This window comes from Lissotriton helveticus, chromosome 6 (genome assembly GCF_964261635.1).
Source record: "Lissotriton helveticus chromosome 6, aLisHel1.1, whole genome shotgun sequence".
Classification (NCBI taxonomy): domain Eukaryota; kingdom Metazoa; phylum Chordata; class Amphibia; order Caudata; family Salamandridae; genus Lissotriton; species Lissotriton helveticus.
The window spans coordinates 890,907,325-890,934,783 of NC_136067.1; the positions used below are offsets into that span (position 1 = coordinate 890,907,325).

Below are 27,459 nucleotides of genomic sequence, written 5' to 3' on the forward strand. Positions count from 1 at the left end.
CCCCTCCTGATTTTCTACAATTTGTTCTGGGCGAAGGGGTCGGTTTCTGGCAGTGTTCTCCTTTTGTTGATTTGGGGATGGCACTAACATTAGAGGGCCTAACGAGGAACGCCTGTTATACGTAGGCTCAGTGGATAGGCGGCGTTCAGTGAGTGCAATTTCTCGTTCAAGTACAGATGTGGCCCTGACGATAAATTGATCGAGTGTCCCGCTTACACTTCCGCCCACCCCCGCTCCCTTCCCTCTACCAGAACGGGTTGCCATTGAGCTATAATAATGTACTTTCGCTCCCCCCAAGTGACAATATCTCGTTCGAATTCAGGAGAGCAGCTCAGAGTCACCTAGGGGTAAGGTAAAAATAGCAGCCTCAAGATAATCAAAACAAATAGCTCAGCCCAACCCCGAATCACAGGGAGTGACTAAAGTCACAGTATATCAAAATAAAACTGTGCTAATTATATTAAAAGTCACAATGAGGTGTAAATGGTGGTGTAGTCCTCAGTAATCCTGTAAGAATGATTAGAAGCAGAAAAAACACTTTGGCTTAGCGAGAGAGTCAAAGTATTACCCTTATATTACACAGAGTCTGGGCCTCCTGGAGTATCTTCGGTGAAGTCCTCAGAGAGTGGGCCCAGCCCGGCCTCCTCTGGCCTCGGACGGCCGCAGACGGCCCCGCCCTTGTCCCGGGCTTCTCCCGGGACGCTCCCGCGACGCGGGGGGTGACGCGCTAATTTAAGCGCCTCCTGGCGCGGAGTCAGCATGGGCGGCTTCCAGGCGCAAAGACACCCGGTACTTGTGGTCCCTTGCACCACGGTCCCACCCCCACGGCGGCCGCGCTTTGCTGGAAAAAGCTGCGGCGGCAGGGGGAGACCGGGTGCAGTAATGTGGGGCAGCTGGCTCAACAGGAAAACTGAGCGGCCCCCAATCAACACCCACAGCAGGACCAGATGAGCATCAGGAGAAGCAGCAAGGCACCGAAGCAAAAGGTGAAGTCCCCACTCCACCGAGGGTGACGCGATAATGTAAGCGCCTCCTGGCGTCGATTCAGCGTGGGCAGCTTCCAGCCGCAAAGGCACCCGGTACTTGTGGTCCCTTGCACCACGGTCCCCCCCCCCACGGCGGCCGCGCTTTGCTGGAAAAAGCTGCGGCGGCAGGGGGAGACCGGGTGCAGGAATGTGGGGCAGCTGGCTCAACAGGAAAACTGAGCGGCCCCCAATCAACACCCACAGCATGACCAGATGAGCGTCAGGAGTAGCAGCAAGGCAGCGAAGCAAAAGGTGAAGTCCCCGCTCCATCGGAGGTGACGCGCTAATTTAAGCGCCTCCTGGCGCGGATTCAGCGTGGGCAGCTTCCAGCCACAAAGGCACCCGGTACTTGTGGTCCCTTGCACCAAGCCCCCCCCCCCCCCACGGCGGCCGCGCTTTGCTGGAAAAAGCTGCGGCGGCAGGGGGAGACCGGGTGCAGCAATGTGGGGCAGCTGGCTCCACAGGAAAACTGAGCGGCCCCCAATCAACACCCACAGCAGGACCAGATGAGCGTCAAGAGAAGCAGAAAGGCAGCGAAGCAAAAGGTGAGGTTCTGGCCTTTTATTGCCCTGCTGGAGCTTTCTGGCCTTCCTTGCACGTTTCCTCTGTCTTTTCGTTTGAAAAAGGAGTAATGTGTTCATTTTGAAAATTTGTCAGTTGCTTAATTGAGGCTCGGTGTATGTCGACTGGAATGTTAGGTAGGGATGATAGGGGTAATGTAATGGATGTTTTATCATTTTTTTGCCTAGTACTAGAGTTCATTTATCAGTTGCCGGACGGCTGTTTAGGTTTCGCCTGTCGAAAGCTGCGCACTGCGCAGCTTTTCGCGCAGGCGAAATCTTATGTCTACAGTGTGTGTGTGTTGTCCAGCCCCTCTGTTCTATTGGCTAGCTCCATAAATGGAGGCTAGCCATTGGAACAGAGATCTGTCCGTCAATGCCGGAGCAGATTTGTGGGCGTTCCCGAGAATTTTAGGCTTTTGCCCACGTCATGCGGCGGTGGGCGGTGGTTTTTTTTTTCTTTTCAAGCCATGTTTTTGTCATTTGGAAGGTGTCTGTTGCACGGATGAGCTGCGCTATTTCTGTTGCCTGTGGTCTCCGTGTTATGTCGTGCTTGGCTCGTGGCTGTTGTCTCCGTCTTCCGTCTTTGCCCGGTATGTATGCTCCGGTTTTTGTGCTTGGCTGTCGTCTTTGTGCCTGTGGTCTCCGTGTTATGTTGTGTGTGGCTGCTTTCAGGAGCTGCTCGGCTCCGCTGGCCTCCCCCCCTTCTCTCTGCCCTCCTCCGTCACGCTCTGCCGCTCCCCCGGGCCCCCAGCCCTCCCTCCCTCTCCAGCGGCCATGCTGCCTCTGCTTGTTTTATCCTACTGCAGCGGGGGGAGGAGAAGAAAGCTGTGTCGGTATGTGAGATGCTGGGCGTGGGGATGGTGTGTGCGAGTTGTGGTGCTTGTTTTACTTTTAGTACCCATTTACCAGCCTTCTTTAAAAAGCAATCGAAAAAGTCAACTAGGTGTAGTTTGAGTCCTGCTGCTGTCAGGAGGGTCTTATTTATACCTTATCAACGTATATGTGACGAAAGAAAGAACATCCATTTAGTTCCCCCTTACGCCCGGCCCTTCAAAAGCAGTGTTTGTCTGTTGGATAAAGAGCCCTATTTATTTGTGCGCTGGCCCAGAACCTGTACTGCAAAGTTTGTGACCGGTATTCATTTGGTAAATGCACGATTTACGACGAGGTGAAACTCTTGTGGGTGGTTCAGACAGGAGAAAGGTTGAGACTCGACGAGACTCCTCAGTGGCGGAAAGAAAGTTCTTAGATATATAGCACAATTTCATTAGGCGGAATGTAAATAAATAAATAACCACTGGCTGCGGTTGTGTCTTTAGGAAGCAAGATTCTGGCAGAATTGATTGACTTGATGCTACTGAGCTGCGCTTAAAATCACTGCGTCTCTGGGTCAGTATCAGACATGAGTTGCCTAGGATCACACATTGCACTTAAATGGCCGTCTGGATTTTGGCTCCGTTCACTTGGTGCCAACGTTGAGTATGTAGCAGCAGTGTGTTTTCCGCCGAGAAGATTGCAGCGCTGCACAAACCAAATAGTTCCTTTCTCACTGGGGCAGGCATTTCTATTGTATTATTATTGCTTTTAAGTAGCGCTTTATGCGCCGAGACGAGGTGTCGAAGCGTATCAGCAGATGGACCCTTTACACGATAAGAACGCTTGCTCGCGGCAAAAGGTAACAGTGAAAAACCCGCTTCCTTCTCCAGATAACTGGTTGTTTGGGGGCATTAGAAGGATGCATTTGTACGTATGTCCCCTCCACACGGGCTCTCATTTCACAGGGGCCGGGTATTTCCAGTTACGGTTGTTTCTTTTACAACGACGTCTCCCACAAGGTGCTAGTATTGCATTACAGTGACAAGTGAACATGACAAACGGTGTCCACTTCACGGATCCGCTGGCTCAAATCTTCCTCACACAAGGGGGACGGACTCTGGGGTGAGGGTGGGGGGTTGCAGCGGCTCAAATCTGGAGAGAATCTGTGGCTGATGGGCACGTGAGGTAGGAGCATTGACTCACAGTGATGCAAAACTTGCCCCCCCCTCCCGCAGCAGCATGGCGAGGGAGCCCTAAAAGGGCACTCAAACTGTCTGTTTTGCTGCTTTACAAAGACATTTGGCCTGATGGGGGAACCCCCGAGGGGCGTGCAGCCTGCCAGGCAGGTCAGCGTAGTGTTACAACTGTGGTGCTCCGCCTTTCAACCGTTTATATTACTCGTATTGGCCTGGGCCGTGCTGCTTTGGCTGAAACCAGCAGCTCTCACGAGGTACCCGCACTAAATACTCTCCCTTTTATGTGTTGTAGTATGGGTATGCCCATTCAGTAGGTTGATCAGAATTTTAAAGGCAAAAACCGGGACATTTCACAAAAAATAGAAGGGCTACACTTTTACTTCATCCGAGCTTTAGGAGAGCGCTGACTTCCATACAATTACAGAAAAGGCAGTAACAGTATAAAGGAAATGCAATTTTAAAAGCCAGTATCATGCCTCTTAATTAAAGTGCTTTATCATAACAGTTGATAACCATCCCTGCTTTGGAAAACATTATAAGGCACCTCCCACCGTTTTCACTAGACCCTCTCTAAAAACCGGGACAAGACCTACATTTACCAAAAATCTACCGGTACAGCTGGTGGAAAACCGGGACTGCCCTGGCAAATCCGGGACGCGTGGTCACCCTACCATTCAGTTTTATGTGGTCAGTTTATTTGAGGTCAGTTTCATATGAGCGCTCCTAGGCAGGGCTTTAAGAATGCCGGGTCCTGTCTTTGCTCAGCACGGCCAGTTCTTAAAAGCGGGTTGTGAGACGGGCACCTTTCGGTACCACCACTGCTCAAAGCCTTTGATGTAACCTCAAAGAGACTCGTTTTATTTATTTTTTACAGTTTCATCGTTTCAGAATGGAAGTATTTCAATATTATATACAACAAAGCCACAATTGTTGCTTATTTATTTTATGCAACTAACAACCATTGACAACGCTAATAGTCTCGGCTTGTTGTAGGTATAATGTTTCGTGTGGTATCATATATCTGGATGCAATGACGGAAACAGCAAAGTACCAGTGGGGCAACAAACTACTAAAGACAAATTTTTAGTTTGTGTTTTAAGCCACGCCCTTAATTACACCGGCCACGCCCCCTTTTTTCATCCCACGTATAGCCCTGCACTTAGGCTCTGGCGAATGGCAGAACGCTGTACCACGAAGGTAGAGTTCAAGAGGTGTATGTGACCTTTTGAACAATAGCTGGAGGAAGTAAGGGAAGGGTGAGGCGATGGCTGCTTTGATACATTATCATTTCACTAAACAGCAGCGTGTAACTGTGCGCTCTTCTCTCGGAAAGGGGGGGGGGCGTCTCAGCTTGGTAGTTTAAATCAGCTCTTGACAGTGAGGAGCGAAACTGTGAAATAAAATTGTTTACAATAGGTCGGGCAGCCGACCATTTCAAAGGCAGAACTAAAATGTGTACTCTGCACTTCCACAGAACAGCCCTTTAGCATGCAGATTCCTTCGTATTAGCACCGAGAAACGACATGGCTTTGACCACTACTCTTTACACCACTTCCCCAAAAACACAATAATTGTCCTTCCCCAGCACTGCTGGTTTGGTAGATGGAAAGTGTGAAGGGCGAGGCTGTAGTTTCTATTGCTCAGTTGAAGAAGTTTTTAGACAGGGCTTTTGTGTGTCTTGATTAGTGTTACAGGAAGGCTGAATGAGGGCCAGATGCAGGATCTCATACTTCATTGTGTTATGTTGTGGGTGCTTCAGACTGGAGACATCCCAGTGCAACCTTCCCTGAGAAGTAATACTTTCACACACATTCCCTAAAACATGCTATCTTTCCCTTTATCCCAACCTCATCATCAGAGGGAAAGGGGCATCTCCAGCACAGACATTTAAAATACAACCTTCCTGTTTTCTTGTCTCCTTTATTCGGTTTATGCGAAGATGAACCCATATTTATTTACTGAATTTACCTGGTGGGTGATGATGGTGTGTGTGAACGCTGGGGTCCTCATGGCGTACAGTGCTATTGTAAAAGAAGCAAATAATGTTACCTTCTACAGTTTCCGCATGATATTTCAGAAAGCCTCTACAATATTCCTAAAAACCCTGCATGAAAAACCAACCTTGACTTAAAACTTCTGATTGCCGACTTTCCTTTTTTTCAAATGACTCTTCCCTTCCATCCTCTACATGCCTCTGCTCTGAGTACAGCCCACTCTTTGACGTTCATGTTTGCTTTCATTCCTATTATTGTATCTCTGTAAATTGCCCACACCTTATTTCAAAGCTCTCAACCTCTCCTTTAAAAGTTATAACCCTGCAACCCAGCAGTACCTAATCTCCCGTAGCTTGTCTATCAATCCCTCCAACCAATGCATGAAATTCCCAAACACTCATCTCCAAATAAAGATCAGACATAATTTCCTACTAATGTAAACTACCACATGGACACTGGAATAAAGGCATGGAATGTTTCCTGTAGACTACAATACTAATCCCAATAACCAACAATAAATACAAAAAACACTAGCCCTGTGACCTCCAGTAGCGTAAAGCACAACAATGCCTCACCAAGGCTAGTAAGTGCTTATATAATGCAATCACAATATATAATCCACACTAAAACGAATATCCTAACACTTAGAAGTCAAGACAGTGAATTGTTCATACAGGCTGGCTAATAATAAACCCATTTACTGCGTGACACTCTTAAACTCACAGAATACAAAACTGCAAAGGGTCATAGGGCCAGATGTAGGAGCCCAAATACCGGTCGGTAACGGCCGAATTCGGCCGTTACCGACCGGTATTTGGGTTTTCAGATGTAGGGGGCCAATTTTACCGAATCAGTAAAATACGGAATCAGTATTTTTACCGATTCGGTAACTTCGAGATGTAGGTGGGACTCTTCCGAGTCCCAAAGGCCTTTCAGATTCGGTATTTTACCACCCAATCCAATTGGGTGGTAAAATACCGAATCCAGGTGTGCATGCACATGTGTGCATGCACACCTATGCCATGTGACAGACAGACATGCCCTTGGGCATGTCTGTGTGCCACATGGCACAAATGCCTGTATTTGGGGTGCTAGAGGGTGTCAAACTGACACCCCCCGCACCCTTGCTGGAATCGGTATTTACCGAATCGGTAAATACCGATTCGGTAATGCCCATTGATTCCTATGGGCTTCAAAGGCCCATAGGAATCAATGGGCATTACCGAATCAGTATTTACCGATTCGGTAAATACCGATTTTTACAGATTCGGTAATTCAATTACCGATTTTACCTACATCTCCCTCCTTCTATTTTACCGATTCATAAATACCGAATCGGTAAAATTCTGTATTTATGAGTCGGTAAAATAGAATTACCTACATAGTCCACAGAAATAAACCACTGATTACCTGTCAATGACGTGTGGAATTACTAAAGAGATCTGCCTTATGCCTCTGGACGACAAGGACTCTAACTTAGTCCACCACGGCAGGTCCCGACAAGCTACATATTATGGCCTCTTTTTAGCATCTCACAATGACAGTCAGATTTGGGATAATATTAACAAAGTCCAACACAGCAGATCCCTCCACAATTCTCCCTTTTAACCTATGCCTTGCCAGGACCGTAAACTTAAAAACAAACTATCTCAAAATGGACAATGCAGTGCAGTAATCGATTAAGTGGAATATGAACATAAACACTTAAAGACCAAAAAGGGACTCCCAGCGCTGCTGAAAGTTTCCATCTGAAAACCATAAACTGCGCCCCCGTTTCCATCACTTTGCTAAGCGCTGGGTTCCACCAGAAGATAACCTCATCTCAGTAATCCTCATGCGTAGCACATAAGCACTCCCACGCAGGATCAAAACAAAGGCAACACACTTCCAAACAAACACCATATTTCAAGACTTTTCTTTTACCGACCATTACAGAGTGAGCATTTAAAGAGTTCAACCGTTAGTATTGAAAGCATGGCAGCTAAATTCATATAACGGAGGTCCTCTGTAGAAAAAATTGTAACCAAATTGCTTCATCTCCTACTTCCTCACATTTCTTATATACCAAAGCAGATAGCACTGAGCAAGCACTGGCAAAGCCGTGCAGTGGTTAAATATTTTCTTTTAATTTTATTTTATTGTAAGCATATGCTACAAAATAAAAAATAAAAAAAATAAAGCATGCCCCTCCCTGAAGTTGGAAGGTATGCACTTGCAATAAAAAAAGTAAAACTAAAATATAGATCAAATTTTGAACTGTTAGGTTGCAAAGTGCGTAATGCTCTTTCAGCTTTCTTTCAAAAAATACTTATAATGCATCTTTTCTAATTCTTCGGACAGCTTTTGTGCAAATCGATGACTAGAGACTGCCTGGGCTGGAAAGTGTGATAATGCTGACATTAATCTTAATGTGGTAGTTATGTGCTATCTGAAGTGCATATTTTCTGCTAAACGGCCTGTTGTCAAAAGCAAATGAACAAATGGACCAAATGATGGACAGAATGCTGAAACAATGCAAACTTTCACCCCCTCTCACAAGGATCTGGGTTTAATCCATCGTTCTTTTGCTCACCCCGTCACTCCAGTTTAAACTCAGCCATATGCAAATCAGTCTCGACCCTTTTCCTCATGGGAGCAGTCCAGCCCGAACTGCCAAGCTAGGTACTCCCTGGACTGGAACCAAGCAGCAAGCATCCTTGGAACGCTTTCAGGGCATCACCCCTCATCAGCCAGGCTAGCTTGAATCATCTAGTGGCGCAGTGAGCATGGTGTGGGCAGATAAAAATTTCTTGCAGTCTGAGATTACTGCTGAATTCCCCCCTTTTTAGGTTTCGCCTGTCGAAAGCTGCGCAAGCAGCATTTCGCGCAGGCAAAATCTTTTGTCTAGAGTATGTGTGTGTAGTCCCGCCCCTCTGTTCCATTGGCTAGCTCCATAAATGGAGGCTAGCCATTGGAACAGAGATCTGTCCGTCAATGCCGGAGCAGATTCGTGGGCGTTCCCGAGAATTTTAGGCTTTTGCCCACGTCATGCGGCTGTGGGCGTGTTTTTTTTTTTAAGCTTTGTTTTCGCCATTTCGGAAGTGTCCTTTGCAGGTGTGGGTTGCGCGATGTCCCGCTGTCCGTTCCCGCCCCCCTCCCGCTGTCAGTGAGCCGTTCCCGCCCCCCCTCCCGCTGTCCGTGTGCGCGTCCCCCCTACCGCTGTCCGTGTGCCCGTCCCCCTCCCGCTGTCCGTGTGCCCGTCAATCTTATGCACATTCACTGTTTGGCCTCTTTGTTTATCAACCCCTCTCTCCTCCCCAGGCCTCCATCTCTCGTTGTATGGACTGGACTGGAGCGGCTTCCATTGAAACCCTAGGGCTTTGATTACCAGCGGAATCCTTTGCCCCCCTCCCCCCGCCCTCCGATATCCCACGTGCCCATCCACTCCTGAGCTTTCCCCTCACAAACCGTGTGTTCTGATGCTTCTGCCCAGTCAGGCCAAAAGACGTGAGCCAGGATTACAACTAACACAGACAATAAAGATTGTAATAAAACATTTTTTTATACTAAGTATTCTAAACATAAATTGTGTTACTATAGCGCTTGCAACCTCAGTATTTTTTCCAGGCACTATAAATAACTGATAAAAGGGCCGTGTTTCTCGCCCCAGGTTTCCATTTATTAAGCTTTTGCAACCAGAGTCTCATTAAAAAGGAGAAAAACATTATCAGCTATTTATAGTGCCTGGGAAAAACATACTGTGTTAACAAGCGCTAGAGGGGAACTGTAAGTATGCCACCCAGGCAGGGCCGCCGCCCTCATCCCGTCTTTTGAGACGGTGACCCCGATACATTGTCAGAGAGCAGCAGAACCAGGTGAGTGCCCCTCCACCCCACACTGCCCCCCACGCCCTGCACACACCCCCTCCCCTCCAATCTCGGGCCTTTGTGTCCCACCCTGGGGGGGACGCGTTAAATGAGCCTCCCTGCGGCTCGGCCTGCCCTGGTGAACAAACAGGGGGCTAGGGGCTGACCTCAGCTGCAGAAGCCATTGTCAGGGGGGGCCCGAGCTCCGAGCACTGGCCCCCGCGGTGATTAATGGCAGCCGGGCTCAGGCAGGAGCCGGCCTTCCTGTGTGCTTTATGTCTTCACAATACCCCCAGCATGTTTGCTCTTGGGCACTTTAAAGGGGCCTTCGTCTTACAAGACATGCCTGCCTGTTTGCACAGCTTATCTCTTCTTCTCCTTGTCTAGGGCCTGAATTCCTTGAAAATCCTGCTCTGTTTTTTGTTGTTTTAATGTCACAAAACCTGTTTTTTGGCAGTAATTCATTACACAGGCTGATCCGCTAAATAGCTTTCTTTAGCGAGTGTCGGATCTGTTTACAATCTCGGCCAAAAACAGTAAACATCCAGAAACAGAAGAACGGGGTACGCAAGGTGTGACACGGTTGGCATGGCGCCCACTGTCACCAGGTGTGACACGGGAGGCATGGCGCCCACTGTCACCAGCTGTGACACGGGAGGCATGGCGCCCACTGTCACAGACCACTGTCACCCCGTGACACAGCCGGCATTGCGACCACTGTCATCAGCTGTGACACGGCCATCATGGCGACCACTGTCACCCCTGTGACACGGATGGCATGGCGACCACTGTCACCCGCTGTGCAACGGCCAGCACGGCGACCACTGTCACCCGCTGTGCAACGGCCAGCATAGCAACCACTGAAACCAGCTGTGCAACGGCCAGCATGGCGACCACTGTCACCCGCTGTGACACGGCCAGCATGGCGACCATTGTCACCAGCTGTGCAACGGTCGGCATGGCGACCACTGTCACCCGCTGTGACACGGCCAGCATGGCGGCCACTGTCAACCCTGTGACACGGACAGTATGGCGACCACTGTCACCAGCTATGCAATTGCCGGCATGGCGACCACTGTCACCAGCTGTGACACGGCCGACATGGTGAGCACTGTCACCAGCTGTGCAAGGGCCAGCATGGTGACCACTGTCACCAGCTGTGCAACGGCCAGCATGACGACCACTGTCACCAGCTGTGCAACGGCCAGCATGGCGACCACTGTCACCCCTTTGACACAGCCGACATGGTGAGCACTGTCACCCGCCGCTGTGACATGGGTTGCATGGCGACCACTGTCACCCCTTTGACGCGGCCGACATGGCGAGCACTGTCACCCGCAGAGTAGTGAGTGCAGAGTGCAGAGTGACGAGGGAGTGCTAGGGAGTGCTGAGTGACTAGGGAGTGCTAGGGAGTGCTAGGGAGTGCAGAGTGACTAGGCAGTGCTAGGGAGTGCAGAGTGACTAGGGAGTGCTAGGGAGTGCAGAGTGACTGCAGAGTGCTAGGGAGAGCTAGGGAGTGCTAGGGAGTGCAGAGTGACTAGGGAGTGCAGAGTGTTAGGGTGTGCTAGGGAGTGCTAGGGAGTGCAGAGTGACTGCAGAGTGCTAGGGAGTGCTAGGGAGTGCAGAGTGACTGCAGAGTGCTAGGGAGTGCTAGGGAGTGCAGAGTGACTGCAGAGTGCTAGGGAGTGCTAGGGAGTGCAGAGTGACTGCAGAGTGCCAGGGAGTGCAGAGTGACTAGGGAGTGCTAGAGAGTGCAGAGTGACTGCAGAGTGCTAGGGAGTGCAGAGTGACTAGGGAGTGCTAGGGAGTGCAGAGTGACTAGGGAGTGCTAGGGAGTGCAGAGTGACTAGGGAGTGCTAGGGAGTGCTAGGGAGTGCTAGGGAGTGACTAGGGAGTGCAGAGTGACTAGGGAGTGCAGAGTGACTAGGGAGTGCTAGGGAGTGGAGAGTGACTAGGGAGTGCGGAGTGACTAGGGAGTGCTAGGGAGTGGAGAGTGACTAGGAAATGCTAGGGAGTGGAGAGTGACTGCAGAGTTTTAGGGAGTGCTAGAGAGTGCAGAGTGACTGCAGAGTGCTAGGGAGGGCTAGGGACTGCAGAGTGACTGCAGAGTGACTGCTAGGGAGTGCTAGGGAGTGCTAGGGAGTGCAGAGTGACTGCAAAATGCTAGTGAGTGCTAGGGAGTGCAGAGTGACTAGGGAGTGCTAGGGAGTGCAGAGTGACTAGGGAGTGCTAGGGAGTGCAGAGTGCAAGGGAGTGCTAGGGAGTGCAGAGTGCAAGGGAGTGCAGAGTGACTAGGGACTGCTAGGGAATGCTAGGGAGTGCAGATTGCAAGGGAGTGCAGAGTGCAAGGGACTGCAGAGTGCAAGGGAATGCAGAGTGCAAGGGAGTGCAGAGTGCAAGGAAGTGCGAGGGAGTGCAGAGTGACTAGGGAGTGCATAGTGACTAGGGAGTGCTAGGGAGTGCAGAGTGACTGGGGAGTGCTAGGGAGTGCAGAGTGCAGAGTGCTAGGGAGTGCAGAGTGCTAGGGAGTGCAGAGTGACTAGGGAGGGCTAGGGAGTTCTAGGGAGTGCATAGTGACTAGGGAGTGCTATGGAGTGCTAGGGACTGCAGAGTGACTGCAGAGGCTAATGGCAATGTAAATGACAATGCCATTTATTTATCTGTTTTCAAAACCAACACATAAATACAAATTTTGTCATTTACAATGCCAATAGCTCTAACTTTTCCAAAGGCGAAACCATTGCATTGTAAATGCTTGTTTTAGTATTTTGGATGAATCTAAGGGTGTTGTTATTTTTTTCCTGTTTGATAACTCAATCATCGTGGCACTGGTGTCTGGTTAGTCTGTTTGCCCTCTTTCAGTATGCTCATTAAGAAAGTTGGAACTTCACTTAGTTTATCGACTATTGGACCACATACACACTGAGTTGTTGGCATGGAAGTAGGTGTCTTATTTTTCAAAGTTATTGGTCCTGTCAGTGTGTTAAGGATTACAGGGATCTGTCAGCATGAACTGAAAGCCATTTTGTACTTGGCAGCCATCTTAGTTAGCCATGTGCTTGCCATGTGCCATTTCCCTCTTCCAGAGCCTTGCACATGCTCAGAGAGGCATAGCTAGTAGAATGCACCTGCTCTTATGTTATAACTGTCAGGCTATTCTTGCTGATGTAAGGAGAAAAATCTCTCCTCCCACTTTGTTGAGCAAGCAAATCTTGTATACCCATATTAGTCATTTTGCATGATGGTACATGCCAGGACCTCCCCTTGGTTTTATGCTGAATAATGTAACCTAAGCATATATAAGGCCCCTGTTTTCTGTACTCCTTAGAATGCCTCCTACAGTTGCCTGAGGGTACTGTGTGACATAGTCTCCCTCATCTGAGGTCAATAAATGTCTTTTATATTATGGCTTCTGTGCCAATCTCTTCTTTGCTGGTTTAAAAGAACCAGGTGTATCAGTGAGACCCCTGAGAAGGTTTCTATTTTCTGGAAATGGCGCTCAACGTGGACCTCATCAGAGAAGCGGCTATCCAAGGGAGTGGTCTTGACAGGAGACAGGAATATACTGAGGAGGACAGGACGGGAATCTACTAAGGAGGTACGCTGTGCACGGAGATTCTCGGCCTCTGCAGCCCAGTATATTTCTGGTCTTCCTGGTTTGATCCTCCAAATGTTTACCGCTCCTGACTGAGAACATTTTTGGCTTGAGTATTCTTAAAACGTCCGTTAGGTAAATCAGAACTTGGCAGTGAGAGTTTCGAGATTTGTGCTTTGGAGATTTGTGCTTTGGAGATTTGTGCATTGGAAAGGTCGTCGACATGTGATTTGTTTTGGTTTAGGCCAAAGTATATGGGATATGGAAATATATGAATTGCAATTTATATAGGCAGGTAATGAGGAGATTTTTCTCTAATTTGTGAATTATATGTAACGCCACATTTTATGTTAAGTACCACTGCTGTATAATATTGTATATCTTACAATATTCTTGGGCATGCCTGTTTGAAGCACACTTCATAGAATGTGTTGCTTCTGTGAAGGTACCGTTGGGAGAATTGAGAGAACTCAGTTGGCTCCCCCCGAGGGGACACCTAATAGGGACATGTATATTAAAAATTGTATTTCTTCTATACTGTACAGCACGTTATGGAATAAATATACTAGTAAGGATCCTGAGTTGCGCTGGCCTATGCATGGGTCATTTGATCTTAGTAAGATTCAGTATGTGGAGCATTGTATGTAAGAGTGCTTTTTATTAATTTTCATTGTTCGTAGTCACAGGTATGTTTTCCAGAGTAGCGCTCACCTCGTGTTTTCTCCCTATAATTACAGTGATTTATTGCAATTGCTGTAGTGTACAGCATGCTTGCTTGTGGGTCTCATGGGCCATAGATTTTCACGCCTGTCACACCTCAGCCTTTGGTCATTAGGTAAGATTTGAGATTCCAGAGTTCCCACGCATTTGCAGTTCCAAGAAGAAGGCTAGATGGACAAAGATGACCCAGCGATAAGGTAAGTTTCATTTAAATCTTTATTTTAGGCTTTTTAATGTCATTTAATATTGCGAGCGGGAGGCGGGAGGCGGGCGGGAGGCGAGCGGCCAACTTCCGTTACGCCCCCGAGTGTGTGGAGATTTGCCCCGTTTCTCTGCCTTCATTGCGAAAGGCGGAAGGGGCAAATCTCCGCACATTCCGTGGGCGGAACGGAGATGTCCGCCCACCCCTAGTACAGAGGTAACCTGAAGGGGGTGTAGGGGCTATATGACCATCTTCCACTGCCAAATGCGGCATGAATGGGGGCAAGTGAAACCAGTACACTGCAAAATGTGCCTGGGCACAGTAGTAATAGAATTCAAAATTGGGAAATTTTAACTAATGAAACCCTCCCGGCCATTGAGAGGGTTAAGGATATCCATCGTATAATGGTATCTGTTACTTTGTCCATTGTGACTCCGTAGTTATTACGTATCAGCTCCTCTTTGTCCCTAGTGACTCGGATTCCCAGATATTTAACTTCATCACACTTCCAGACTAATGGGTAGACTAATTGGTGCGGCTTAGTCCCATCAGTAAGAGGGAATACTGCCGACTTGGCCCAATTTATGTTTTTATGCCCGAGATGACCCCAAATTTAGTGATTCCTCACAAAATAGGATTAAGATTTTCCTGTTGGTTCTTAACATATAGTGTGATATTGTCCGTGTATAGCGAGACGAGGAGCTGCCTGAAAGGATATACCAATGCCCGTTCTTTGTGGTGTTGTCTAATTTTTGCGGCCAGGGCTTCAATTGCTTGGGCAAACAAAATGGGGAAGAGGGGGAAGCCCTGCGCCTCTCGAAATGAGGAAACTAGCAGATTGGGTGCTGTTGAGAAGCACAGTAGTGATCAGATTTGTATACAACAGTTCCACCCAACCCAGAAAAGCAGGGGGCATTCCCATATATCGTAGGGTGCCAAGGAGATAGTCCCACTCCACCGAATCAAATGCCTTGGTGGCATCAAGGAAACTGCTACAGCTGAACTGTTGGGAACTATATCCTGTAGCACTGCCAGGAGTGTCCGGAGGTTGTGAGATGTAGCGCGGTTATGGATGAACCCCGATTGATCCGGCAGGACCAGTCGCTCCAACAGCAGAGAACGTCGGTTAGAGAGTACCTTCGCCAGTATTTTAGAGTCACAGTTTAAAAGTGAAAGGGGATGATAGGACTCGCAATGGGTTGGGGGTTTATCTGGTTTAAGTAGTAGGCCTCCCTCATGGTTCTCGGAAGGCACCCCTCCTCCCTGGCTTCATAAAAGACCTCTTTTAGTATGGGGGCCAGTTGATTCAAATATGTCTTATAAAATTCTATAGGAAGGTCGTCCGCCCCAGGTGCATGCCCTGAACGCATTTGCGTTATGGCCGTAGTGATTTCGTCTAATTCCAGTTCTGCGCTTAAAAATTCCCGTTGAGCATCACCGATCCACGCTAAGGCAGTGTCCTCATAATATTGAGGGATGTCAAGTGATTGTCCTCGTTGAGAGATGTATAAGGCCTCTTAAACTGTACAAATGTACACAATTGGTCTGGGAGGATCTTGTGGCTTTCCCCGTCGGAGTCCCGTATTTCAGCTATATAGTTAGAGAACTTAGATGGGCGAACTAAATTAGCTTAAACCATCCCTGGGCAATCTCCCTCCCCATACACCCGTGCTACATGACATTTACTCCTGAAATTGCATTCTCTGTCTGCTGTATTCGCATACTCTGTCAGCTTATCGCGCAGCTTGGCACGGGCCTCCCCCCCCTCTGCGGAAGAAAGAATCCGCTCCAAGATTTTAATGTCTTTTCTAGCCGGCTAAGCTCTCTCCGTATGTCTTTAAGGATTCTCCCCCCTTTGAGATACAATAGCGCCTGATCGTAACTTTAAAAGCCTCCCGGACTGTGGTAAAGCTGGGGACCGATGTCACATTGCGTGTAAAAAAATCTTGTATTTCTTGTTCAAGTTCAGTCCTGAAAACCATATCCAGGAGATGCGTACGCTTAAGGCGCCACCGGGCATAAGGGTTTTGGTCCGGCGGGAGCTTCAATGCCAAGTGAACGGGCGAGTGGTCCGAATATGTACGTGCTAGGTGAGTGACCGCGTCTACCCAGTGTGCCATGCCCACTGATACAAACACATAATCTGTTCTAGACCATGAAGAGTGAATAGCAGAGTAGTGTGTTCCCTCTTTTTGTGTGGGATGTGTGTATCACCACGTGTCAAGGAGGCAGTGTGAAGACACAAGGTCCACCAGCAGTTTTTGAGTGGTCGTATAATGTAATGCATTAGATCTATCCAAGTCCGGGAACAAGGGTGTATTAAAATCCCCCCCATGATAAGTAAGTAGATCTGAGTGTCTGGATCATATTCGATAGGACAGTTAAAGTCTGGGGGCATCTGCATTAGGGCCATAATAATTTTAAATTGTGATGTCGTTAGAAGCTAGTCTCCCACAAATCAAGCAATAACGGCCCTGAGGGTCAGCGTCAGTCCCTCCCAAAACAAAAGCTGTATTGCGTTTAATAAGGATTGCAACCCCCCTAGAGTATGTGGAATAGGACGCAAAGCAGCGGTGGGAGGCCCATCTATTGGCAAACATAGGTGCAACCGTGGGGTCAATATAGGTTTCTTGCAAGAGGGCTATGTGAATGTGGGGTCTCTCTAGGTATCCTATGACTTGTCGCTTTTTCCGTGGGTTATTTAAACCCCGGACGTTCCAAGAGAGTATGTGTATCTGGTCATTGAGTTCTGGCATGTCAGTCATTTCCTCCCTTTAAACAAATAGGAATTGTACAAATGCGTTGAAGGCTAGGTAGCAGACTATCATCAGGCATTGCTGGGCATAACATTCCCCACCCTCCCATATTGACTTCCCCAACTTGTCGGGCATAGCTTCCCGCCCTACTCAACTACGGACTAAATTAAAGTTCAACATATAACTAAAGAATGGGGATCACCAACACGGAGCAGACACTAGGGGCCCGCGTAAACCAGTCAAATGCAGGGAAACAAGCACACTTAGGGAAATCAGGTGTAGGCCTGGGTGGTGAACTCTGCTCCATTCGCAGTTTGTGGAGTTTTCTGCACTCCGCAGAGCTCGCGGAGTGCAGAAAACTCTGCTATGCGGAGTGCAGCTGAGTTTTTTCCCTGCTCACGCCTTTGAACGGTAAGTTCGCAAGCGCGAGCTGCGGTTCAAGTAGAATTTCTATCGGAGCGGCAGGAAGACCAGCGCGGACGACAGTTGGCACTGCACTCCACCACTTGCGGAACTTCGCCCAGGTCTGATCAGGTGGCGCTTTCAACGAGATGCGGATGGATTTTATCAAGATGCCTGTACATAATGGGCTGAGATGTAGACTAATGATTGTGTGTATCTTCTCAAAATGGGTGAAAGCCTACGCAACTAAAAGAAGCGACAGTTTGACTGTAGCTAAGCTGTTATTATGTGAAATAATTCCTAGGTTTGATATGCTGATTTCTCATGAGTCAGATAGAGGAACGCATTTCAACAATTAAGTGATGAAGATGATCTGCACAGCCTTGAAGATTGAACAAAGATTACACTGCAGTTACAGACCAGAAGCCTCTGGTATTGTTGAAGCTATAAACGTTATCATCAAGTCTCGAGTGGCCAAGACCTGTACATCAACCTCTCTGCAACGGCAGAACACTTTGCCCTTTGTGTTAATGAATTATAGGTAAGAACAGTACAGCATGCACGCAGAATGAGACCCGAGTTTGGAGAGCATTGAGGCTGCTAAATTATATAGATTGACCACAACAAGATCCTTTTATTTAATTTAGAGACACCATAGCATGGGAGGATTATCAGAATTTTAGATACAAAGGGAGAACCAGACACAGGACCGGGATGGAAGTAGAAGCGGCGAAGAGGTGAGTGAGCTCTCACTGGCTCCACAACTATTGTTTATACGGGATGTAATGTCATAATAAGAAAATACACTAACGAAGAAACCCCCTAAATCTTGTTTTATAGAACGGGATAAATATGGTCCATTTGACTGTCAGGTAGGATAAACAACTTTAAATTACAAACATAGTCTGCTTAGCGGCACTAGACCACTATAAACATGGATGTCACACTAGGATCACAATATTTTGAAGATGGGTGCAGTTGGGTCTGTCTTCTTTTTCTTTACCCAGGCTTTTGCCTTAGTATCTTGGCTTTCCCCTTCAACTAAGAGGTCTTTGGAATAAGAGATAAGCCCATGTGTAATCTTTGTACGTTAATATTCACGGAGAGTTTTCACTGAATGTAATACAGAGCATGTTATAAAACTGTTAGGATTTCCCCACCACTGGGAGCTGTAAATATGGGCGACACTTATGCTCACGGAATAAAATATTCAATACGCAAAGAATGGTCACATTGTCACGTGACAGATTCACCTAAATAGTCACTGGGTGTTCACTATGATATTGGTGAATTGTTTAGATGATGGTATGGGATCGGCTGATCCTTTACATAAAAATGTTTTCTTGTAGCCCTGAAAAAGTTGTGTGGGATATTTCCCACGATGAAACACATGTTGGCTGGGCATTTCCGTATGAAATAAAGGAACAACAGAACAAAGCATTAATAACAATTGATCGTACTGTTTTTTGTGTGTTACATAAACATGATGAGGACATAAGATGTATATTACTGATATTTATCTGTAGAACACCAGCGTGTGCATAGGACAAGAGTTATGGTTTAATAGTGGGTCATGTGAACGGTCCAGAAGGAGGGTTCTGGGTGTGTATTTCCTTCACCTCTTGCACCGCACAGATTGAGAATAGCGAATTACGCATACTCAAGAGGCGCCAGTTCCACACTTTACACAAAACCACCCCACCAGTAAATGTACATGTATGCCTTTTAGGTTCATGACTTAAAATGCAAACGTAACCCTCTGACTCCATATCATACAATCGTTCTTTGAGGTTGAAGCTGTAGCTACCCTGTTGAACATATGTAACACATCTATCTGCCAAAATTATCATGCATAGCCTACCTTACTTACCTACAATATATACCATACCAAACTGAAAAGAAGCAGGCCATTAGCAATGTGGCCTGCACAAGTTACAGGTCAACCTTTGCACTCCACTGGGAACCAATCACCCTATTATAGTGTGTGACTCTCTCACAGTAGTGGAGCATAGCAGACCAAAGCCTAATTAGGGGTGGGTGGGTGTGGGCTAATAATCACCTATCGCTGGCACACAATAATAACACTCAATAGATGATTATCCATTCTATACTTTTCTTTTGAAAAAGCAAAAACACATTTATTACACACACACTACTCAATTCAATGCAGTAATTTACAAATATACATAAGGCTGATGGAAATACCTTTTATCACTTTGAGTAATCACCTCTGACCCCCTAAAGGGGTGAGGTTCAATAAACCTGTTCATGGGAACAGTCCAGCCCGAACTGCCAAGCCAGGTTTTCCCTGGACCTGAAACAAGCATCCTGGGACCTGTTTCGGGGTAACGCCCCTCATCAGCCAGGCTAGCTTAAATTTTGTGGCAAAGTGAGCAAGGGACCAACTTAGGCCAAACAAAGCAAACATAAGGAGATAATGGACCAGGAAAGACATGGCAGTTTGGGCTGGACTGTTCCCATGAGGCACAGGGTCAAGACTGGTGGGCATATATCTGTGTCAGAACTGGGTTTGCTAAGTGATCTAAAGAACGATGATGGATTTAACCCAGAACTGTGAATGGGGATCAGTGTTTGTATAGTTTCAACTTTCCGTCAATTATCTCCTAGTGTTTGCTATGCACTCCTTTTAGACACATTTAGGCCACAGTGGTTGAAACCATAACCTTCACCCCTAGAGAGTGCTGCACCCCCAGAGGATGAACACGTGCTCCAGACTGAGGAGTGCGTAAAACTGTGAAGACAATCCTCGGATAGTCATCACTTTATAGACCCTGTAAACATAGGGTCCCTACTTAAAAAATATTTTTTGGGCCTCTTTGGAGAGGGCTGCAACCCTCCGGCAACTCCTCCACCCCCCTGCTGTTTTCTAAGTCCTTGGCGGTGGTCTTCTGTCTTGGGTCCACCACAAGCAGTAGAAATGGGTGAGTTTGTTTCAGGCCCCCCAGCGAATTATGGGACGCTAATCCTGAGCAGTAAATGTTTTATTAGCAGCTCTTCTGCTGAGCCTGGAGAGAGCCACGGCATTAGCTGAAGTCGCACGGCCTTATAAGGCATGCCCTTTCCTTTTTTTTTCCTCTTGGAGTTGCTCTGCCCCAGTTGGGCAACCACGTGTGCCTCCTTTTTTGGGGACAAGTCAAGGAAGCCCATCCCAGGCTGCCCCCAGGTCTTCGCTCCCCTGCCTGCATCTGCATGCAGGGTGCTAACTGCGGCGGTGGCCACCCGCTCCCCAGGTCATGGGCACCTGGAGCAGGTTGGTCCACCACCAATAGGGTGGCACTCCCCCAACTTCCTAAGTTCTGCCAGGACCCGGAGTTGGGAATCCTGGGCCCTGCCTCTCTTCCTCTATGTGGGAGGGTGCAAAGGCACTCTCTTATCCATCTTGCATGGCGGGCCCAGGATTGGGATCCCATGCCCCCAGTTTGAAAAGCCAGCCTGAGGGAAGGGTTGCCCATGCCCTCTGGAAGCTGGTGCAGGGGCTCAACACACACCCCCTCCTGGCTTGTAAAAAAAACATGAAATCTCCTTGTGGCAACTCCTGAGCCTAGGCCAGCCCAGGGGGATTGGAAAGGTTCAGGCAGTGGAGCTACACTCGCTCCTGGCCTCGCTGCACCATCTTTTGTCCTTAATTTCCTCTGGGTCTCTCTTTTTCTTGGTGCTGAAGCCTGGTCTTGTCCCAAACGTGTCCTCTGGGGGTGTAGGAGGATCAGCTTTCCTGGTCCTGGGGAGAGCCCCACTAGTCCTGGAGGGAAACTGTATGCAGAGTCTTTAGTCCAGATGGATATCAGGGGATACAACCCACACATATCAGGGGGTTCCTCCTTCCAGTGGTCCATGGTCCATGGCTGCCACCTCCAATCCCACTAACCAGCAGGAAATCAAAATCAAGAGAGGGCTCGCCTCCTTCCTCAAGACCTTTTAAGTGGTGGTGGCAAGTTCCAAAATTGCAGCACCTCCGGTCTATCCTGGGGTGCCTCATCACTTCTCCACCCCTGTCCTAACCCTCCTTCACAGCCTGCTGGAACATATCCTTTCTCACTCCCTTGACACGCTGTTGGCACAGGTCATTGTACCGCATCATTGTTGCGTGACTCACAGCAGCTTTCATATATTTCCAAATTAGATTGGTTGCCGCTATTCCTGTAATTAGGTAAGCCCTTCTGTAGCTGGCGTTTTTATCCTTCACATGCCTACCCCCTCAGCACTCTCACTGTCTGTGCGCTCTCTCTCTTCTTACTAGGTTACCACGCCTCTCCATGCCAGTACCCTCCATTGGGAATCGTCTCAATCCCATTCTACCTCCTTTGCCATGGTAATAGGTAACGCATGCCCGTATTGGTTTTAGACCATACAATTGGTGGCTATTCCTGAAATGTGTTTCTTTTTACCCGCGCCAAGACGCTCGAGTGATCTAACGTACCTCCGTGCGACCGCAGTAATCCCTTCCTGGCATTATCTCAATTGCCTCATTGCTTGTTTCCTGCTATTACGCTTGGTAAGCTACGCTAGAAACAACTTAGCCCATCACAACTCATGCCATTATAGCACTTGTATGCAAGGCTGCCATTTCACCCGTAGGACCCACACGTAACACTTTAAGGTCTTGATCAATTGTTGCACCTTGAGATCGTTGTATCTTACCAATTTTTACCCAGCAAGTGTATTGTATCAACACCTAGTACACGAGGACTGGATGGAAGAGTTGTACCACCTTTGTCTTTCACTAGCACTATGTTACAGATCATTTTTTCTAAAGAATTTTTAATCTACTTAGTTTTCTTTTGTTCCCTCTACCTTTCACTATTGTAACAGCAGATTGATCCACCACTCCACTTAGTAAAAAGAGTAAAACACTTTGTTATGTGCAAAGAAATTAAGAGTTGATTCAGCAGGTCTTGTGCCAATGATTCTTTATTTAAACTCTTCTTAAAAGCGACCGTAGCCAACGCGTTTCGTCCAAAAGGAATTCTTCAGGGCAAAAGCAATGTGCAGAGGCTTTTTCAATATTGGTATGTAAAGTTCACACATCTATAGGCGGTCCCTTTTTCTTTGGAGATATATAAATTAGACCTTGTACAATCAAAACACGTTTCACCTAGGAGAACATATCATTTTCAAGCTGTTTTACAGTCTCTTGATAAGAGTCAACCGTCCAAGTGCAGTTTTGGGTGTTAATCCATTGTAATTTGTGAAAAGGAATCCAAACCACTCACACCATATAGAAAGATCATCTGGGGTATTGAGCCTCAGATCCCTTGCACCCTAAAAAGCCTGATTTACTTATAACTCTTCACTGTGATAAGTGCAGTCAAAGTTGCCCCATACCCCGTTTGTTGTGTGTTTTTACCTTTCACTATTGTCTTTCAGGCTAAAATTCCCTCAGGCATGTAATTTTTACCTCCTGATGATGATCCCAATATTGTTTCTACGGGATCGAAACGTCGTCGACCTTATATGCATCGTACACGCAATTGGATTAATTACTGATGTGTAACAGTCTCTCTACATATTGTTTGCTTGTTGCATTTCTTTATATAAGTTACAAGCATTTTTGTCCTTATTGAGCCTTTTTCAGAATTTGTGAATTTCTGTTCATTTGTCTCTTTGTTATAAATTTTGCGTTAGACACAGGATTGTGTCCCACTTTATTCGTGTGTTTTATGTGATTTGATACATTATTAAATTTTCTATCCGGCTAGACAGCTTTAATATAGCACTGAATTCAGGCCTATCTTCATTGTTTTCTGTGTGAATCTCCCCTGTCAGGGACTATTTTGTAATTGTAACATACTACTACCTAAGGTCCATGACCATTACAACGGGGTTCCCTTGTGAAATAAACACTGAACATTTCAAAATGGCATCACCAAGGAGTCACTTTCCATATCTGATCTAGAGGCGCCAGCTCCACCACTTACTAACATCACTGCCAGGGCATTTTCCACTAAATCTTCAATGGGAGATCACTCCTGTCTTGGCTCCAGATGTGTGGGCTACCTCCTTTTTTCAGTGGGCTGGCGCATCCCAGTACAGTATGACAGCTGATTTATGATGCAGATCCTTCATACCCACCCCTTTGCTTTTCCTCCTCAGGATCTGAATCAAATACTTGTTATCGCTCCCTTTGCTTGTGGAGGCCTTTGTTCCTGCCACTAGAGAGGAATGAAATTAAACTTAACACAGGAGGGTGACAAAAGACATAGGGCCAGATGTAGGTAGCCCAATACCGGTCGGTAACTGCCGAAATTACTGAATTTCGGCAGTTACCGACCAGTATTAGGCTATTGAGATGTAGGTGGCTACATTTCAGATTCAGTAATTTACCGAATCGGTAATTTAAGGAATCGGTAAATTACTGATTCCTTAAAATACAGAATCGGTAAATTACCGAATCTGAAATGTAGGGAGCACTCAAATGAGTGCATTGCATAGTTAAGGATTCAGTATTTACCACCAAATAAAAGGTTGTGGTAAATATCGAAAATCTTTGAAAAAGCAAATTTGTGCTTTTTCAAAAGTGCCATGTGGCAGACATACATGCAGTTGATTTACCATGAGTTTACTGTGGGTGAGTCACCAGTTGTTTGGCTCACCCACAGTAAAAAGGTCAAAAACCAGGTCGTAATTAAGCAAAGAATACGTCAGATTTGATGGGCAGAACAGATTTCTGTAGACTAACATACCTACAATACAGACCATTCATAACCTATCAGACATGAAATACCACGCCTACCAACCATAATAATTATAGCTTTCATACCTAATATACCATACTCAACCTACCATACTTACCTAACCTAATCTACCATTCCTTCTATACCAGACCTATCATGTTGACCTACAATACCTACCTATCTACAGCAACATAACTACTTCACCATACCAAATCTGCCATACCTAGTTTACATCTAGCACAACTTCCTACCATACCTAACCTTCTTGACCTAACCTACCTCTGAAGCTCTGTAGCATGCATGCCATTTCTAAATTGTCACGTGTGTTGTTCCACCTTTGCATTGTGTCTATCTTATGCATATACTCAGGTGTCATTTTGAGAAAAAAGGGCAAGTTAGGTTCATGTTGAATTTGACAACATAAAAGTAAAAGACTACAAAAACACAAAAACCTCCCCATTACATTTTAAATATTCTTTTGCAATAGCATATCCTTGAAAAGAATCAACCCTGTGATTACACCAGTACAACCCACACGTACTACTCAAAAAAGTTTCACAGCCTAACAACATGTAGACAAAGCCTACAAACTGGCAGGCACCAAACATAGCACTTTGCAATGGCTCACAAGGTGCTTTATGGTTACAAAAATCCTTTAACATATCAACACTGTCACGACAACCACTCTGTAAATCAAAACAGTAGCATTAAATATATTAGTTATATCAACTTCAATACGCATTAATCATTTACTTCTAATTTAAAAAATAAGTAAAAACTAAATTAAATTCTCACATATGTCTACTGCTACCATTCTGCTACTAGATTTTTACTATATCGGTAGAGAAATGCTCGCATACATAACACTGTCTCATCTATGAGATAGAGCTATTGGCTTTGCCAATGTTTTCTATAGTCGTGTTGTACAGCAGTGCGGCTGCTCTGCAGCATGGTTGAAAGTTTAAAAAAAAGGGCTCTGACGAGAGCAGTGCTAGCCACATTAAACCACTTTCTGTGTGTTTTTGAGCTTGCGGCAGGAAATATTTGTTTTAATATCAGGGATAATTACATTAAAACCCGTCGCAGAGGACCATAAAAGCAGGCCCCAAAAATTGCCAAATAACGGCCCACACACTGGCCAGTCAGACGAGCTCGTCGGGCACTGTCTGTTTGCCATAGGCCTGTCGGACCCTGATCTGAAACCGTACCCTCAACAGTCTGCCCACATTTGCAGTACGATTATTTTTAAATAACAACAATGATCTTCAAACATGAGAAGATCACACAGACGACACTAGTAATTAAGAAATCTTTGCAGTATTTCGGTAGTGCGTGGATTGCCCTGGTGCTGTTGAAGATGGCCAGTAATAGCTGCACCGACAATTGGACACGCTGGCCGATGCAAAAACGTTTTTGCACATGATACACCCTGCAAATATGTAAGGATTCTTTATAATCATCCTGTGTCATGCAAACGCATGCACGCAATCATTTTTCTTAGTTCGGATGTTTTATGAAATACATTTTTTTTATTATGGTAACACTAAAGAATCATACAATGCATGCAACTAAGAAACAAAGAGTCAACATTGCTGCAGTAATGAACTGCTGTTGAAATATTTATTTTTTCCCGATTGAGACCAAAGTGGAAAAAGGTATAGCTCAACCCAGTCACTACTAAGTGTAAGCAAAAAAGAACATATTCAACTAGGTGCATGAAATACTACGACTAAAATGCGATACAAAATAGAAATTCAATACCTTATTCCTGTACGCTCGCTTTTTATGTTGTTTTCAGCAGCCTCATAAACTGAGCCGATTCCATAAACAGCTTTTCAATATAAAAATCTGGCATTGGTATCTAGGTGATGTAACAATGAGGCAAGTCCATACCTCCTCACCCCAGCGAGGCGTGTTTTCACACAAGTACTTCCAGTACACGAGAATTGCTCGATCATTTTCTATGAATTTGTCAATTTCACTAACTAGATTGGTTCAAACTTCAGAGTGAGATAAAAAGTTGGAGACAGTCCAGCGTGCAGGGCTCGTCTGACAGAAGCCCTCCAGCTCCCAGTCAGGCCACGTGTCCCATCCCATGTTACGAAACCCAAAAAAGTTTGGACTCGTGCTTTTTGCAGATGACATTTATTTGACTAAAGAAAAAAAAAATATTTCTAACCGTCACATGTTCGTAAATTTGAAGCACTTCTGAAGGATTTTCAGAGATGGAAAGGCTCTTGGAAAACACGAGTCTCTGGAGTTATGCCAGCTCATAAGAAATGTACATAACAGGCATTTCTAGGTTTCTTAAGGTCTGTATTCAACGCCAAGAGCTGCTTTCACTTGCTAGATCATAGCGAACTGCTCCGTTTTTCGAAGCTGTCGGACACAACATAAAGGCAGGAATAAGGTATTGTCATCATGTTTTAGCATATTTTGAAGTGATGTAGCATACGTTTATATATATGGCCGAGCAAATACAGCGGAAATGCTAGCTATGACTGGGAACTCGGTTTTATAGATTTTGAGGTACATTGATTTTCTCTTACAGTTAGCATAGGTTATACTCAGTTTATTCATCTATCCATCCATCATCAATAGAAATCCGTTGCGTAGATTGGGCATTTTTCACTCAAGTTGCCATAGTTTAACGAGCTACACGGCACTAGAGCGTTAGCATATAAAAAAACATATTATGTCTGATAAGGAATTCACCCTAAGAAAAGCAAGATGCATGTATAGATTTGCATAGTATTGTCTGGATTACCTACATTGCACCAGCATTTACACTACACATACGTGTAAAAACATATTTGTACGGTACCTGTCAGTCAGTCCACTCGTCGATACAAATGTCAGTGATCTATTTCATCAGCATTGGATGCAATCCGTGGAATCTGGAAATGTTGGTGCAAAAATTACATCGATGCTGGTGCTGTTTAACTAATCGGGACCATATATCTAAAAACATAAATACATTGTATTTTGACTTTTTGCGTGCCTATGCCTAAGACTGTTTAGCTAATGTACTGGAACTGTTTTAGATTTCAAATACACATCGGAACCACATGGTGCACTCACATTTGGTTCTATTTAAAACTTCTTTCAAGGGGTGCAGACAAAATAAACATTTCTCAGATGTATTTGAGTATTCATGTTGATAATTTGTAAATTACATATTTAAAGAATGCATGTGTTGCTAATTTTCATTGCACAACATTTATCATGATAGATTTATTTTTAGGTGAAATCACACAATTTTAATTAACCGTTGGTAAATCTCATTTTATTATTTTGCTTCAATTGTTGTAACTTTTGATACTTCTCCTTTGAAGGTTATATTTGAACCTTTCTAATTGGTAGAAGTAATTCTAATTATTTTATGTATTTATTTTCTGAAACCCTCCTTCCGTGCACTTTTGTACATCTGACGTATTGAATCGTATAACTTCAAGGCGTTTATTGTATGCATTGCCAAACACTCCCATTATTCGTTATTATCACTTGGAAGGGGCAAGATGGAAAAAAAACTAAGTGTAATTTACTAGGAAAGGGGGCAGGTGGGACAATGAAAGGTTGCACAGAGCTCCCAGACCACTGACGGGAGCTGTACAGATCTTAGATACTCTGACAGCAGAGCTCACTTAGATTAG

General features: G+C 45.9%; 2 protein-coding genes across 3 annotated transcripts in view; one reads left to right on the forward strand and one right to left on the reverse strand.

Moving 5' to 3' along the window:
• LOC144763170 (amine sulfotransferase-like) overlaps positions 1-25,837 on the reverse strand; it is a 596,057-nt gene extending 570,220 nt beyond the window's left edge. The window contains exon 1 of the mRNA XM_078648510.1: positions 25,568-25,837. The gene's annotated coding sequence lies outside the window, so the exon portion shown is untranslated. The remainder of the gene's footprint in view (positions 1-25,567) is intronic.
• Positions 25,838-25,950: 113 nt separating this feature from the next.
• LOC144763169 (amine sulfotransferase-like) overlaps positions 25,951-27,459 on the forward strand; it is a 528,038-nt gene continuing 526,529 nt past the window's right edge. Inside the window, exon 1 of one of the 2 annotated variants that reach the window (XM_078648509.1) lies at positions 25,951-26,118. The gene's annotated coding sequence lies outside the window, so the exon portion shown is untranslated. Of the gene's footprint in view, positions 26,217-27,459 lie in introns of both variants that reach the window. The other variant, XM_078648508.1, reaches the window with a different exon arrangement.